This window comes from Heterocephalus glaber, unplaced genomic scaffold (genome assembly GCF_053883595.1).
Source record: "Heterocephalus glaber isolate CG9 unplaced genomic scaffold, H.glaber_assembly_v1.0 deba00001600, whole genome shotgun sequence".
In the NCBI taxonomy this organism is placed as follows: Eukaryota; Metazoa; Chordata; class Mammalia; order Rodentia; family Bathyergidae; genus Heterocephalus; species Heterocephalus glaber.
Genome location: NW_028258372.1, coordinates 9,831,779 through 9,845,115, shown reverse-complemented (window position 1 = coordinate 9,845,115; position 13,337 = coordinate 9,831,779). Strand labels below are relative to the sequence as shown.

At 42.7% G+C, this 13,337-nt stretch overlaps 1 pseudogene; it reads right to left on the bottom strand.

Annotated features, from left to right (window-relative positions):
• Nucleotides 1-2,447: 2,447 nt before the first annotated feature.
• Nucleotides 2,448-3,247, bottom strand: LOC101708323 (N-alpha-acetyltransferase 40 pseudogene; annotated as a pseudogene).
• Between the last annotated feature and the right edge of the window lie 10,090 nt (nt 3,248-13,337).

Here is a 13,337-nt window from a genome sequence, read left to right as displayed (position 1 = left end):
GAGTTGAAGGGACAGTTTTCTTTCTTTCTTTCTTTTCCCATATATGCACTTTTTTTTTAAAGCTTTTTGAGTTAGGGTCTCACTATGTAGTTCAGGCTGGCCTTGAACTCATTATGTAGCCCAGGATGACCTCAAACTTGCAGCAATGCTACCTCAGCCTCCGGAGTACTGTGATTATAGGCATGTGCCACCATGCCTAGCCAGTCATAGACCCACTTGATACCAACAAAAAAACTTAAAATAGGAAGAATACAACTAGGAAAAAAAATCTTAACATTTTTTTTAACATGCCCCAAACAAAAAAACAACAAAAAAGTCTGGTATAAAAAGTGTTTTCTCCAAACTAAGACCCAAAGGAGGTGGAGGAAAACTGATGTTTGACAGATTAGTAGCCTCAAGGGCCACAAGAGTGGCCAGCTGGTCTCAATCAGCACTCCTCCCACCAAGCTGTGACCTGAGGAGCTCTTCAGGGAAGATAGCCTGCAAAGGCACCCAGTACCCCGTCTACCAATGGGCTTGGTACTCGGTGTCCAACAACTGGAAAAAGAAAACACACACTGAACTCACGTTACATGAGATTTACACAGGGTTCCTTTTGGTCCCCTTGAGTGGGAGGTATCAGAAATCCATGATCTAAGACAATAAATATTTATCATTCTTGTGTTGAGACGGGGATTAGAGGAAAAGCTTTTCTAAATATGCGTCTGTTGTTTCATGATTCTTGGAAGGAGTCTACCAGTCTCCTCCAAGCAACTCCAACTCTCATCAAGGGTATAAACCCTGGCCCCAACAGGTGAGGCAAGGTTAAACTTAGTCCAGTGTCAAGCTGTGAGGCTCTCTCCAAGAAGTGCCCAAGCCCACTGCTGGCAGACTCAAGAGCAATGCAGGGTGCTCAGTGGGGGTCAGACTGGCTAAGAGAGGCTCCTGCACAGGCAGGAATCTAGGTGAGAAGCAAAGACCATTCCGGAGAGCTCCGCCAGGGCAAACTGCCTGAGTTGGGCCAGAGGGTTGGGGTGAGCAGGCTCTGAGGTCGGGTCACCGACAGACCCCATGACAGCAACTGCGCAAAGGCTGGTATCTTCACCACACTCCCTGAAGCAGAGCTCAGGGATGTCCAAGGGGAAGTGTTCGGTACTTTCACCTAGATAAGGATTTAGTTTTTCTTCCTTGAAAGAGGAACAAGGCCTAGAGATCAGGATGAGAATAAGTTCCGAGCCCACACCCTCTTCACTCTCTGAAAGGAGAAAGCCCATCTCCTGCCCCTGCCGCAGCCTGCTGCCACAGGATGATACCAGAGAGAGAACAGCAGCTGTTTGGGCCACTGACTGGCATTCTTGCTCAAGCCTGAGCTGTGGCCCAAATGGGCCAGGACAGTGGCACCAGTGCCTCATTGAGGCCGCAAAGGGCAAGGCTGGGGAGCACAGGCAGAGGAGCCTGCTGCTGGCTGGGGGCTCTCGGAAGAGGCAGGGAGGTAGGAGGGTCGCCCCACCTTCAGAGAACTATCAGCCCCCCAAAAGTGAGAGGAAATGGCATACCTGTACCCAGAACGATGGGTCCTCTAGGGGAAGAGGGCTTCCCCGATGTGCCTCCCCCCCACCCCCCACCCCGAGACTAAGAACAGAGGTATCCGGAGTGAAAGCAAGTGGCTGGGGAGGAAGAGTGCTGGGGGCAGTGGTGAGGAACAGACAGGACCTCTGGCTTTCTTCTGGAGTGAAAAGCTCACGTCACTGCCATGAGGTCCAGAGGTTAAGCTGAGAGTGCAGCAAAGTCCAAATGCCCAGAGAAGCAGTCACCCCCACTATAGGCCCCTTAGCACACCTGTTCCTGGTCCTCTCTCACTGACAGCAGTGGAAAGAGGCAGCCTTCCCCCCAGAGTTGGCTAGTCCCCTGAGATGACTCCACTCTATGGATCCATAAAAACACAGCTAGAAAGAGCTTCTCTGTCTCCTGGCATCAAAGGCCTACATGGTCTCCATGACAGTGCTCCATCCACCAGAGGGTGTTTTTCAAAGCCTTGCTCTGTGCCCAGATCTTAAGAGTCCAATCCTCTTTGGGGACCAACAGAGCCCAGATCAAGACTCCAGGACTTTGACAAAGGTGGACATAAACATTCCATTTGTCCAAAGCAGGGGTGGGGGAGCCTGTTGGGAATCCAGCTGCACAGAATTTGAGGAACTTTCACTTGAGACCCAAGGGCCAAGTGAGGAGACAGTTTCTGTGAGGATGAGCTTCATGGTGCAGCCTCCATCAGCTCTTCCTGTAGCACCCTCTTCTCTGTACTCATTCCTGGTACACTGTTCTTCCAGGAAAGAGGAGGAGAGGTGGTGTAAACCACTCCACTCCAGGGTTCTGAGCTCTCAGGATGCCACCTGGCATGTGCAAGGTTGAGAAGACCACAGCTCGGAGAGCATCTGGCAGGTAATATGAGAGGAGAGGAGAGGAGAGGAGAGGACAGGCCTTAGGAGAGAGTTCTGACTTGCAAATGGCTTTAAGAGTTCAGTGGCAGCAGCCACCACAGTGCCCGCCCGCGTGGGAGTGCTGGCTGTCCCCAAACTTGGTCTTCCGGTTCAGGATCTCAGAGAAGCAGTCCTCCCCACAGCAACCAGACATGCTGGGGGAAGGGTCATCAACTTCAAATTGCAGCGCTTCTTGGAAGAACTGATAGGTACCATGATAGCGCTCAAATACCGTTAACCTCACCTTTTCATCTGTGTGCTGCTGGCCATGAGCTGCAGGATCTGTACGAGGAACTTCCCTAGGCCTTTCCACCACACTTTGCTTTCCAATTGTACTTCATAACAGTAGAGGACTTCATCCCCACAATCCACATCAAACCGGAAGAGAACAGGCAAGAGACACAACTGTTTTCCCACGCGATAAGATACCAAGCTCGATAAGATACCAAGCTCGGATCTTCTGTCATTTCCTCCCGTCTCTCTCAGTCTTTCCAGCCCCACTCACTTTGCATATACATGCTTTGCGTATTCATTTTGGTCAGGTCAAAGGCCCAATCCACAATGGCTGGCTGCAGTCCCGACACTTGCTTACATTCAATGGAGACATTTGACCCACTCCTGTCGTATTTCTTGAGTACTGGGAAAGCCTCCAGAGGGCTCCAAGCCTGTTGGCAGCATCCATTTTGGCACAGACGGCGTCCATGGCTGCACGTTCCTCCAACCGCTTCTGCTTCTTCTCCTTAGCTTTGCTTGACTTTCTCCCCATGGCGCCGGAGGCACCCTCGGCTCCTCCACACACTTGCCCCCAGGGAGCTGGCAACAGCTGCAGCACCAAAGGCAGGGACACCAAAGCCGGAAGGGACAGTTTTCATCAGTGAACACTGATACATTCACACTCATATTCTTCATACTGTAATAATATGAGTTCCCCTCTACTAACCTCTTGGTACCTTCTCTTTTTCTCCCTCCCTGTCCCTGCACACTTCCTTTTGCCAAACATTTAGAGTAACCTGTAAACTCAGGACACCATCCTGATTTCAGCATATATCACACCAGAAAGGACGCACACTCACAAAATCACAGTAGCATTACAACATATTAGAAAGTCCATAAAAGTTTGATAGTATAATCCAGTATATACTTTGCTTTGTAATTTCTCCACTGGTCTCAAAAATGTCATGGTGGTGTGGTGGAGCTGGCTTGCATTGGGAGAATGCATTCATCTCTTCCAACTCTGAGTTCAATGATATCACAAACATTGGTGGTGGTGGACATTTTTTTGTGGTGATGGTGACACGGGGAATTGAGCCCAAAGCTTTGCATTAAACTACACCCCCAGCCCCTTTTTAATTTTTGTTTTTTAATCATGAGACAGGGTCTCACTAAGTTGCCCAATCTGGGCTTAAATTTGTGACCCTCGTGCCACCACTTTTCAGAGCACTGAAACTACAGGTATGTGTCTCCATGCCTGCTGCTGGGGGGATATCTACAAAATGGAAATTGACAAGCAGTACAATTGGCTTCCCTGACTCTGAACCAGTTGTTAAATATTTACCAGCACACAGCTCCATTGTTTTTTTTAAAAAGTAGCTTTGTTGAAGTATAGTTGATACAATTTTTTTTTTTTGGTACCGGGGATTGAACTCAGGACCTTGCACTTGTGAGGCAGGCTGCGGAACCACTGAGCTAAATCTCCAGCCCCAGTTGATACAATTTTACATTTGGATACACTAGTGAAAGAATTACTACAATGAAGGTAATAAGCATATCCATCACCTCCAGAGGCATCCTCATTCTCCGTGTATGTGTGTGGTGTGTGTGTGTTAAGAGCATATAACATGAGATCTGCCATCTTAAAGTTTTAAGTGCACAACATAGCATTATTAACTATGGGCACAGCATTCATTGTACAGAAATCCTTTGATCTTTTTTATTTGCAGAATTGAAACTTTATAGCTATTGTATGAGAACTCCCCACTACTCTCAAGTCTCTAGCAACCACCACTCTGCTTTCCATTTTTATGAATTTGACTGTTTTAGATACTTTATGAGTAGAATCATGCAGTATTTGTCCTTCTGAGACTGGTTTATTTCACTTAGTATAATATTCTCCAGTTCATTCATTTGACTGCATAGAGCAAGATTTCCTTCTTTTTTACAAGACGGAATAATAATCCATTGTATGTTAACCCCGCATTTTCTTTATCCATTCATTTATCAACAGGCATTTAGGATGATTCCATGTCTTGGCTATTGTGAATAATGCTTCAATGAATATGGGAATTAAGATATTTCTTTGAGACTCTGATTACAATTCTTTTGGATATGTACTCCAAAGCGGGATGCTGGATCAAATGGTAGTTCTATTTGAAATTTTTTGAGGATTCTTTGCACTGTTTCTCATGTTGGCTGTATCATTTTACATTGTCACTAATAATGTGCAAGAATTTCAACTGGCTCATGTACTAGCCAATACTGTTACCTTTTGGTTCCATTATTAGTAATAGCTATCCTAACAGGTGCAAGGTGATATCACCTTGGTTTTGATTACGTTTGCCGTGATTGGTGATGATGTGTGCTTTTGTCTGGTGACCATTTGTATGTTACCTTTGGAGAAATGCCTATTCAAGCCCTGACCTTTATGTTAATGTTTTGAATCATCACAGGAGCTGTTGAAAAGGAGAAAGTAGTTTACATGAGTAAATTTTTCCATGTCTGTGGTCTTCTACTCCAAAAGTGTGATTTTATAGTTCAAGATTTGCAAGGAATTCAAACAGTATCATCCTTCAGATTGGGTCAGCAGAGGGAGCTAGTAAATTGAGTTGGAAAAAGCATGAAATTACTCTTAGATATTCACCCAGGGCACAGAAAGAATGATTATGGAAGCAGCAGTAGTACAATAGTGTTAAGTAGCTGCCTCGACCCACATAACATAGGGTCCAAAGCCAGGGGGAGCAGGGGAGGGTGAAGAAAAGATGATGAGACCAAGGTTACTCTTGATAGGTGGGACCAGGTGGAACCATAGCTTGTTGGGAGCTAATGGCTGCCTGGAGCACCACTTGCTCTTTATTTACAGTGGAAGGCAAACAGGAAAAGAAGGCGGGGCAATTAGTGCTACATGGCCTAAGTGGAGTAGACAGAGCATAGGGTGATTGTTTCCTGATGGGACATGCGCAGGAAGGGAACACGGAAGGATACAATGTAACTCTCTCCTGGGGCTGTGCCATCCAGCATCTACAATATGAGTAGACCTAGTCTAAGGAGGAGAAAGAAAGTAGGGAGGAGAAAGGGAGCAGGAAGGCGAAAGGGAGCAGGAAGGAGAAAGGGAGCAGGGAGGAGATGAAGGGCCATCTTCAGGCTCAGCTCGCTGCAGGTAGCCATCATTCTCATTTTCTCCACTGAATGCTTAGAAGCTGACATAGCAGACCTTCTTAGGTTTTGTGTTTAGGGACATTTTCTGAATAGTTTCTGAACTAGGAGTCTTTAGTCCTACCTCTACCTAATACAATTATGCTATGTACAACCAAAACCACAGTAATACACTCCTCGGAGCCTCCACAGTTGCAGCATTGTTCAAGGTCCAAGGGAAATTCCTCTGATACTCAAGGCACACTTTTCACTGTGAACTTCTGTAAAATTCAGAAATAAGTCACATAATACTAAAATCCAATGGCCCAAGATAAACACTCTCATTTCAAAAGGGAAGAATAGGGAGTAGAAACAAATTGGACCAAAGTAAGAACAAGCATTAAATCTTGTAGCTCTGTGTCCAGCATCTGGGGCACATGGTAGTGAGATGTGAGTTTCAAAGGGCTCTGAAAAGCAGCCCTACCCTGTGGCCTTGCCTATTGCATCCCACATGGGGTCCCCCTACCCTCTTTGAGACAGGGTCTCCCTATGTAGTTCAGACTAATCTTGAACTCACTATGTGGGCCAGGCTGGCCTCGAACTTGTGGCCATCCTCCTGCCTCAGCCTGCTGAGTGCTAGGATCATAAGCATGTGCCACCATGCTTGGCAGTGGCCTCTTTCTTGGGGCTGCTCAGTAGGCAGCACCTGCAGTTTTCCTTGGCAGATGTTCCACTTTCCTGGTTTCACTTCCACAGCTTCGCTGATTGCCCTCTTTGGAGCTCCTGGAAGGAACTGTAACTGTATCACACATTGCCTGGCCTCTGAGGCCTTCCTTTGAAATCTGGGGGAAGGCTTTGTGACTCCATAACTTATGCATTTTGTATGCTTGCAAAACTGGTATCACATAGATCATGTCAAGGTCTTCAGGCAGCTGAAGGAAAAGCTAAACCTCCCTGGAGAATGGCTGTAGTTGCCTCTACGTGCCTGGAAGACTGAGTGGAGTGAACCACTTTCCTAGGCACCCTTGAGTCAGTAGGGAACCCTAAGTCTCACTTCTCAAAACAAAGTCTTTCAAAGGAGTTTACATTTGTATACTATTAAGCCTGCAGTAGATGAGTCTTTCTGATTCCTGTGATACTCTCAGACCATCTTTCTTCTTGTCCAGATACAAGGTACTTTGTTTCTTCTTAATGGTGTTTGTGTCTTTAGCAACTACAGCACCTTTGGCTCCAACTTTTCTGGCCAAACTGAAAGTTTTTAAAAATCTTTCCACTTGGATGTTGGCTCCCAATTTTCACTATAAATCTGGCTCAAAACAAATAGCAGTATCCATGCCACAGCCTGAACATTGGGCTGAAATTTCCTCTACTAGAACCAACAAATGCCTTTAAAGAACATATATTCAAAGGGGGCATTGCTGGATCATGAGGTAGCCTGTTGGAAATTTTTTTTTTTTGGTACCAGGGATCGAACTTGAGACCTTCTGCCTGCAAGGCAGGAGGCAGAACCACTGAGCTAAATCCCTGGCCCTGTTGGAAAATTTTTCAAGGACTCTTTATACTGTTTTCCATGTTGGCCATAACATTTTACATTTCCACCACTAGAACACAAAAGTTTCAATTTGCCCATATCCTGGACAATACTTGTTATCTGTCATGGCTTATATCTAGATGTCTCCCCCCAAAGTCTCATGTGCTTATAGGTGGGGCTTTTAGAAGGTGGCTGGATCATGGGTATGTGATAATGGCTTATGGGTATGTGATAATTTAATTAGCCCACTGATTGGTTTAGCATAATTTGGGGTTATGGAATTACTGAAGAAGCCCCACCCTGGGTGTGGGTGGTACCAATGAATAGACTTGTAGCCCAGATAAAATATAAAGGGAAAGAAGGAATGCAGGCCTCCTGCCCCCTTCTTACCCTGCCAGGGACTGTTTGTCCTCTGCAGTGCCCTTCTGCCATGCCATTCTGCCTTGGAGTTAGCCAGTTGACTATAAATTGAAATCTCTCCAAACTGAACTAAAATAAATCTTTCCTCTTGTAACTTGTGGGTGTTGGATATTTTTTTCCCCAGCAACGAGAAAGTAACTAAGACATTATCTTTTGTTTTTATTATTGGTAATAGCTATCCTAACAGGTTTGAGGTAATATACTCTTGTGGTTTTGATTGCATTTTCCAGGATTGGTACTAATGTGCACTTTTGTCTGGTGGCCGTTTGTATGTTTTCTTTGGAGAAATGCCTATTCAAGCCTTTTGCCCTTAAGTCAGTTTATTGGGTTTTTTGCTAGTAACTTCTTGTCAGGTATGTGGCTTCCAGTATTTTCTCCCATCCCATAGGTTGCTTTTCCATTTGATTCATTGTTTTTTTGTTCTGTTTTGTTTTGTTTTGTTTTTTGCTATATGCATGCTTTTAGTTTGGCACAGTCTCACTTGCCTATTTTGGCTTTTGCTGCTTGTATTTTTGGTTTAATAGCTAAAGATTCATTCCCAAAACTAATGTTCAGAAGCTTTTCTCCTATTTTCTTCCAGGAGTTTTATAGTTTCATGTCTTACATTTAATTATTTAATCCATTTTAGTTGATTTTTGTATAAGGTATAAGATAAAGGTCCAATTTCATTCTTATGAATGTTGATATAGTTTCCTAGCACTATGTATTAAAAGACTTCTTTCTTCATTATATATTCTTGTACACTTACCAACTGACTAAAATTTTCTGCATTTATTTTTGGCTTTCCATTTTATCCCATTAGTATATATGACTGCCTTACTGCCAGTAACACCAGGCACAGTGGTACACACCTATTGTCCCAGCTGCTCAGAACAATGAGGCAGGAGAATTGCAAGTGCAGGGTAGCCTGGGTAGCTTAGCAAGAACTTGCCTCAGAATAAAATAAAGTAATAAGAATATAGCTCAGTGATAGAGCACTTGGGTAGCATAAGCCAGGTCCTGCATCCAATCCTTAGTGCCTCTCCACAATTTTAAAGCCAGTACCATGTTGTTTTGATTACTGTAACTTTGCAATATATTTTAAAATAAGAAATGTAATATCTCTTTCTCAGGATCTCAGAATCTCTTCTGTTTTCACATGAATTTTAGGCTTTTCCCCCTACTTCTTTAGGAAATCCTAGAATGGACTGCAGGTTTGTATTTTTCCTCCTAAGTTTATATGTTGAAATGATAACCCTCAATAGAATGGTCTTATAAGGTGGGACTTTTGGAAGGTAATTAACTTTAGATGAGATCCTTCTTATGAGAAGAGAAAGATACTAGATTTCACTCTCTGCCATGTCAGAATGCAATTAGAAGATGGCCAGTTTTAAACCAGGAATAGGACCATCACCAGACATCTAATCTGCTGTTTCCTTGATCTTAAGATGCCCAGACTCTAGATCTGAGGTTTGCTGTGTACACTATGTAGCCTATAGATTGAATTGACTAAGGCAATGACTTTGGGTTTTTAATGGGGATAGCAATGAATCTGTGGATTGCTTTGGGTAGTGTGGAAATTTAAACAAAATTAATTCTTCCAGTCCAGGAACATGGATGTCTTACATTTTATTTCTCTCTTCTTTAATTTCTTTCATCAATATTTTGTAGTTTTCAGTGTACAAGTCTTTCATGTCCGTGAATTTATCCTTTTTGATAATTTTTTTTTTGGTACTGGGTATTGAATTTAGGACCTCGCACCTGCCTGGCAGGCACTGTGCCACTAAGCTAAATCCCTGGCCCTTTTTTGATAATATTATAAGTGGGATTTGCTGTGATCTGAATGTATGCATCTTTACCAAATTCGTATGTGGAAAGTTAACCACTAAGGGATGATATTAAGAGAAGGGACCTTTAACAGGTGACTGGATCATGACAGTGTACCCCTCATAAATGTGATTATTTCCTTTATAGAGGAGGCCTGAGGGGGTCTTTTTACACCTTTCACCCTGTGAGGACAGAGAGAAATCACCATCTGTATTAGCTTTCTTGTTGCTGGACACAATACCCAACATCTACAATTTAAAAGAGAAGTTTAATTTGGCTTGTGGTTTCAGTCCACTGGCAGCTGGCTCCGAGGCAGAAACATCATGGTGGAAGGGCCTGGCAGAGCAAAGTTGCTTCACTCATGGTGGCTGGAAAGCAGAACAGAGGAACAGTGCCAGAGCAGTACGGCCAGGGACCAGACGTTGTCCCAAAGCTGCATTTCCATAACCCAAGCAGATATATCCAGGAGCATGCTCTACTAATCTGCTAGACATTTCTTAATCCCACAAAGCTGACATATTGGGATTAACAGTCACATCATCTATGAGAATTAGGTCTTCAACAGACAGTGAATCTGTTGGTCCCATGATCTTTGGGTTCCAAGCCTCGGAATTACGAAAAATAAATTTCTATTGTTTATATATTAGCAAGATCAACATATTTTGTTATAATGACCCAAATGAACTAAAATTGGATTGTTTTTCTTAATTTCCTATTTGGATAGTTCATTGTTAGTATATAGAAGTGCAACTTATTTTTCTATGTTGACCTTATATTCTGCAACTTTACTAAATTTGTTCATCAGTTCTAGCTTTTTTTTCATGGAGTCCGGGTGGTTTCTACATATAAGACCATATCATCTGCAAACAGAAAAGATTTAGTTCTTCCTTTCTGGATTGGATGGCTTTTGTTTCTCTTTCTTGCCTAGTTCATGTGGCTAGTATTCCTACTGCTGTGCTGAATGGAAGTGATGAAATGCAGGTATCCTTGTCTTGCACCTGTGTTAGAACACCATCCGATGTGTATGTTGTGGGCTTTTCAGATGTAGCTGTTGCTATGTTGAGTTAAATTCCTTCTATACTTAATTTACTGCGAGTTTTTTTTTTAATCAAGGAAGGGTGTTGAATTTTTCAAATGCTTGTTCTATATCTATAGAAATTTTATTCTTCATTGTGTTCATGTAGTACATCACCTTCATTGATTTGCTCATGTTGGAGCACATATGGCTTATATCTTTCCTAAGAATGGAGCTACAGTTTCCAAACTGCATGTATCTGTTAGGTGTCTTTAAACTTTCCTATTCTGTAATAGTTCTACAGCTTCCAGAGTCCAGTTTAAAATGGTCAATATCACCTAGTCTGCTACTGTTGGAACAATTCTCTTGAAACAGTCTATAAATTAGTGTCTTATTTCTGTTTGCTCCCCTGCCCTGTAATTCATTCTCCAGAATGATTTTTGTAAATTCTAAATTAAACAACATCACTCTGATACACAAAATATTCACTGAAGGGGATGTGTCTCTCTCTCACTATGGATGGAACCCACCCCCTAAATTCTCTCATTTCCACCCTTTTTTCCTTGACTTCCTCTTTTCCTTATTCATCGCCTTCTGCATATTTTATCAGAACTAAAGTGATGAATACATAAAAATGTGAGACAAAAGATTAAAATAAAAATTAAAAATTAAAATTCTCCACCTCTCCTTGACGATTTCACTCTCCAGAGGTATGGAATGGTGGTATTTGTAGAATTTTAAAAAATGCCTACTTAAATACAATTATATGTATCCATTACTTAAAATACTTTAACCTGCTTTTCATACTGTATGGTTTTGTATTTACATTTTAAAAAATCTGCCCATGATGCTATGGACATCTTTCCGTGTTAATATATGTAGACTTTCATTCTTTCTAAGAGCTATGCAGAGTTTGAGTATGTTGGATGTTGTTGCTCAGCTCTCTGCCCAGTATCCACTCTTCCCATCCTTTCTCTTTCTTTTGGAAAGAATTTCCATTTCCTTTAGACATCTCCTCCCACTCCATGCAGTTCAGTGTGCCCCTGAGATAGCTGAACCCTCAGAGAGCTGCACGTGTAGATCGACTGTAAGGGGGATCCCTGCTCCCTTGAAAATGACCTGTTCAAGAGGAAACATTGATGCAATTCAGGCCATGGGATAAGGAGATTCCCTGGGACTAAATATGTGTGTGTATTAAAAGCTGGGCTGATATAACAAAGGCCCCAAAATAGAATGGATCAACTAAAACAAGAATTTTTTTCTCATCACGTATTAATTGCACTAGGTTAGGCTGACACAGCAACTTTGTGGCTTGGTGGTTGAGGGAAGCTTGTTCTTTTTGTTGCTGGGTCATCATTTCTCAGGACTTTATCCTTTTCTGCATGATTGAAGCTAGATTGCTGTCAGGACACTGGTTTTGCTTGCAGAAAATAAAAAAGTCCAAAGTAAGAAAATTCCATTTTAAGGAAAAGAGAAAGATAGTGCCTACATTAGTTCCATTTGGGTTCCATTTAGAAGAGCATAGTTGCTGCCACACTAGTGCAAAGAGGGCTGAAAATGTAGTAGCTAGTTGAGTGGCCCTGAGACCAGGAAGAAAGGAAAAACAGATCATTTGGGTACAAATAGTTGCTCCTCAGGTTCTCCTTTGGAAGAGCTTTGGAAGTGCTTCTATCTCTTTCTGTATAGTCTGTGGCCTGGCCTCTGCTTGTCATACTGGGGATGATGCTGGCCCAGGGATAAGGGCAGAACCCAAGTGGTTTTGGAGAAATGGCACTGAAGCCACTGGATTAAGTCAACCCTGAAGCTCTGGGGAGTAGGATATGTTATAATTTTCATGTGAGAGAAGTGAAAATCATGGCTTTGGAAAGGAAAGTGACTTGGCTAGGGTTGCTCAGCTAGTAAGTGGCAGAGTCCAAAAGGCAGCACTGGCTTAGTTCTCTGAGCATCCTCCATGGTGGGACATTGGCACATAAGAAAATAAGCGGGTATGCTTAAGACTGGTCTAGGGGCTACTGTTTGTAAATACAGTATTAAACAGATTTTCAGAAAATAAAAAATTACCCTTGAGGGTGAAATGGCTTAGAAGCTTAAAGAGAGTTCAAGAAACAGAGTCAACAAAGCCAAAGTGTTTTATGTATTTTCCCTTTTGTTAGATTTCTGGAAGTAACTAAATTTTGTTTTTCTGGGACTACTTATTTAAATTTAAAATTTTATTTTTAAGGTGTGGAGATCAAACCCAAGGCCTTGCACATGGTAGACAAGTACACTACCACTGAGCTATACCCCAGACCTAAGTTTCCTTCTGAATGGAAAAGAAGTTTCCCAGTGTGATAAGTAGGATACTTTCTAGACTGGGAATGAGAAAGCTTTGTTTTTATCAAGTCTGTCTCATATTATGGCTGTCAAGTAGCCCTAGTATTGACACAGTCAAAAAGAAAAAGGAGGGGTAAAAAGGGAAAAATGCATGTGGAGATTGAGAAATGTACAGGCATATATGCAGAATAGGAGATGGAATCTCAGATACAGTGGGGGAAGACACAAATTGATAGAGAAAGCAGTTCTTTACACACAGGGAGAGTGTAGTTTAGATTTGATTTGGGTGCTTATTGTGCCAGTTGGAGCACAAGTGTTGTGATGGCGTGTGTCTGGGAGTGAGGAGTCCCAGAGCTTTCCTTTGGAAACTCTCAAACTAATTCATTAACTCCACCATCCTTTCATGGGCTTTATTCATAGGCCTCCCTCATCCTCTCTCTTTTTCCTT